A 4,295-nucleotide genomic window follows, 5' to 3' on the forward strand; every position below is an offset into this window, starting at 1 on the left:
CACTCACACAGACACACACACACACACTCATACACACATACACATGCATATGCTCACATACACACTCAGACAGACACACACACACACTCACACACAGACACACACACATACACACACTCACACACAGACACACACAGACACACACAAACCCACACTCACACACTCACACAGACCCACACATACACACACACACACTCACACGTGCTCAATCACACATATGCTCGCAGACATATACACGCACAGGCACATATTCACACATGCATATACACACATGTGCTTGCACACATATATACACATGCACACACAGGTATGCACACATGCACACAATCACACACAGTCACAAACACTTGTTCTTCGCCAAGGTCAAACTGTTTCCCCAGTGCAGCTTTCTGGATGATTTCAGCCCCACTCCACTCCATTCTTTGAACTCTAATTATAATCACACTTCTCCCTCCATTAACTTAAGATTGGTTATTTAGCGATTTTTGTGATTCTTAATATTCTACACGAGCTTCTCTTCAGACTCCAAGCTCTCAGAAATCATGGAGAAATAGTGCACCCTCCGGTGTGCCTTGTCTGAGGAAAGACCTGTGCGATCCATTCTGGCTTCCTGGGAGCCTCTGTAGTGGGAAAGCTGTTCCAGCAGAGGATGGCGTTCCTATCCCTGGGATGCTGTCTTGTAAGGAGCATGTCTCATCCCTGTGGTCCGTAGTATCCTGGACCACACATCAATGGAAGTGTTCATGTACTTGTTGATTTATTCTTTTTAATGTGAATTTATTAAATACCTACTCTGTGTGTGTGTGTGTGTGTGTGTGTGTGTGTGTTGGGGGGGTTGTCCTGGATTGTTGGAACTCAGAACTGGCAAGCTTCCCGCTGATCATTTTGACAGAAAGGAAGCAAGGTAGGTCTGGGGGATGGCCCAGAGGCTAAAAGCACTGTCTGCTCTTGCAGGGGTTCAGTTCCCAACACCCACACAGTGGCTTATAACCGTTTGTAACTCTGGCTCCATGGAAGCCGATACCCCTTTCTGGCCTTTGTGGGCTCCTGAGCACACAGGATGAACATACCTGCATCCACATGAAATAAAAGTAATAAAACTTTGGGTTGGAGAGACGTCTTGGAAATCCACTAGCTCTTGTTGCAGAGGACTTGGGCTTGACTCCCAGTGTCTGCCTCCTGCAGGAAGACTTGAGGCTGGCCGGACTTCCCTCTGAGCCAGACCTCTTGAGAAACTGAGTCACTCTCCTGACAGTTGTGAATGCAACAGTGATGATCCCGTGTTCTTACTGCCTCTCCCTTTCCACTAGACTTAGAGAATGTACCAGAATAATGTTCACATCGTGTCGTGAAGAGAGACAGCGTGCACACATTTCCCAGCCTACTTTATTTCTCGAGTGTAGGAATCTTGACAGTGAGGATGGTTCGCCTAAGCAGCAGGACACTGGTGGCAGAGCCACATGGGGACTCCCAAGCCAGGCCTCTGTCAGCCGTGGTGGTATGGCTCACCCTTTCCCTTCATCACTCTTTGCCTGTTACACACTCTAGTCATCTACGCCACCTCCCATGGACTCACCTCACTGAGTGTTCTTCCTCTTACAATTCCGAAGCAAACCTTGCCACCAAGGAAGGAAAACAGAGGACAAGATTAAAAAGTACAACTTGGTTTTTTCAACACTCACCCAAACATTTGGGTTTTGTGTTTGTTTGTGTGTATGTTTGTGTTTTTGTTTGTTTCTTGGAGACAGGGTCTCACTATGTTGCCTTGGTGGGCCTGGAACTCAGAATAGAGACAAGTCTGGTCTTGAATTCATAGGAATCCACCTGCCATTGCCTCCAGAGTACTGGGATTAAAGGTGTACAACAGCATGTTCAGGCCTTCTCCTAAACACTCAATTTGTTTACTAATAAATACGTATCTACTAATAAATACATTATCCCGTCTACGCCAGGCTGCTTCAGCAATCATTCCATTGAACTGACTGAACTCGCAGCTGCTCATTAGCCTTTTCTGACTTCCTGCTTGTGTTCCTTCTTTTTCATTCCACCTTTTCTTCTTTTCATTAAGACTTGTTTTGGTTACCAGTGGCAGAAACTCAGCTCAGACTAGCGTGAGCACAAAGGGAATTTAATGGGAAGTCTGGGAATATATCTGGTTCTTGTAGTTTCTAGTCCAGCCGCGTGTAGCTCATGGAATTTATTGATCTTTTTTTAAAGGAGAGAAAAGAAATCCAAGGAATTTATGGGGAAAATATTTGACCTGAAGTGAAGCCTAGCACAGTGACTATCTACTGTGGTAGTTCACAAACTTCCTAATGCTCCTCATGCTGTGGTGACTCCCAATCATAACATTATTTTGTTGCCATTTCATAACTCTAATGTTGTTACTGTTAGAAATTATAATGTAAATATATGATATACAGGGTATCTGATGTGTCCCCTGTGAAAGGGTCATTGGAACCCCTAATGAGTGACAACCCACAAGGGTGAAAACTGCTCATCTACTGTCTTTTGACTTAAGAAAAAGATCAAAACTTTACAGCTTTTTCTTAGAGAATATGCTCAATATGAAAAAATGTTACTGGAAAAGGTAAGTTCTGGTCATAGGAAGGGATTCTGTTCTGGGAGCTGTGAGTAGTACTTCTGGCTTAGAACATATTTTTTTTAATGAGAAAAAGTCCAAATAAAGGCTTTCTAAGAAGATATCGCCATGTTTGGGGCCTCTAACAAAACAACTCAAAGGTATATTAAGTGATACCTTTAGGAAATACGAAAATATGTTCATATCATGTCATGAAGAGAGACAGTACACACACATTTCCCAGTCTACTTAAAGAGTGCAGTTAGTCATTCTTTTAAAAAGTGTGGTTAGGGCTGGAGAGATGGCTCAGAGGTTGGGAGCCATTCACTGCTCTGTCCCAGGACCTTGTTTAGTTCCCAGCACCCACAATCACCTGCAATTACCGTTCCAGAAGATCTGATGTCCCCTTCTGGCCTCGAGAGGCCCTGCATGCATGTGGTACGCATGCACTCTATAGACGGCTGCACTGAGAAACTAACTGACTCCATTTTGTAACCAGGGGCCATTTTGACATTCTAGTTCATTTAGGTCTCTCTTTAAAAACCACCCTATGGTTTTGACCTTTAAAAAAGGCTTAGAAATTAGCTTGGGGCTGATTTCTTGAATCCAACCTTAGGAGAGTCAGCCGTCAGACTGGCTTTGCCTTGCACAGAATAAAGTTTGCTTTGGTTTGGCAAAAATTCATGGTTGGTGGAATTACCATTTGGAGGCCCCAGTGAGATAAAGGCTCCAACCCAAATCCTGAAGCTGGATCCTTCCCAGCAGGCTTCTGGCACCGCAGCACCATTTCCTAGGGGGTGCACACTTTAAAACATTCCAAGGCCCTGGGGTGTGCTTCCAGTTTGGTGGACTGCTGGAGCAAGCAGGCTCCATTAAAAGAAAACCAGCAGGTGCCTGTCTGAGGAGGGCTCCACCAGTAAGTCATTGTTTTATTTCTAGGCTATCTGGTTCTGGTTCTGTTGGGATCACAGCGGGGTCAGTGAGGGATCTGATGAGACACATGAGCTCCTGTCCAGGTCACTAGTGAGACACTGCACCCCCAACAAAGTCACAAGACCACCACTGGAGCCTACGGATTTGTCTAGGAAGCTGGCAAGTCGCAGTCATTGATACAGAGTCTCAGTCAGTTGACCCAGAGGTCACTTGGCTTATATTTCCTGCTGTGTTTTCTTCTTCTCAGATCTCTGACGATGTTACAGCTAACTGTAGCCTTACCAGCTTAGCAGTAGCTGCATGGTCACTACATTTTATATATGAAGGCCAGACCTTGACTTTTCTAATAGCTCTATTAGGTCTCCTGGGGAGAAAGGTAAACTTCACAAAACCAGATTTCAGTGTAGCTTTTTGCTCTTCCTTTATGCAGAGGAACTTGCTTTCAGTGACTGCTCTCAGCAATCAACCATTTGTGTTTCATGATAACTGATTAGATTTAAAAAAAGATAGAACTTAAAAATAGTACATGATGTCAAAAATTAAAAGTTTTAGCATATTAATCAATGGAGTGCTGATATTTAAGAATGCTTCTCGTTATGCTGAAAACATCTGTCTCTCACACACACACATATTGCCCTCTGCACAAATAAAAAAAATGCTTCTTACCTCAAAATCATTTTTGGGTCCCTAAGCTTACACAGTGACTCAAGGGCGTGAGCCTACTCCATCAGTTTACACTGTGACTCAAGGGTGTGAGCCTACTCCATCAGTTTACACTGTG

The sequence above is a fragment of the Mastomys coucha genome, unplaced genomic scaffold (genome assembly GCF_008632895.1).
Source record: "Mastomys coucha isolate ucsf_1 unplaced genomic scaffold, UCSF_Mcou_1 pScaffold3, whole genome shotgun sequence".
Classification (NCBI taxonomy): Eukaryota; Metazoa; Chordata; class Mammalia; order Rodentia; family Muridae; genus Mastomys; species Mastomys coucha.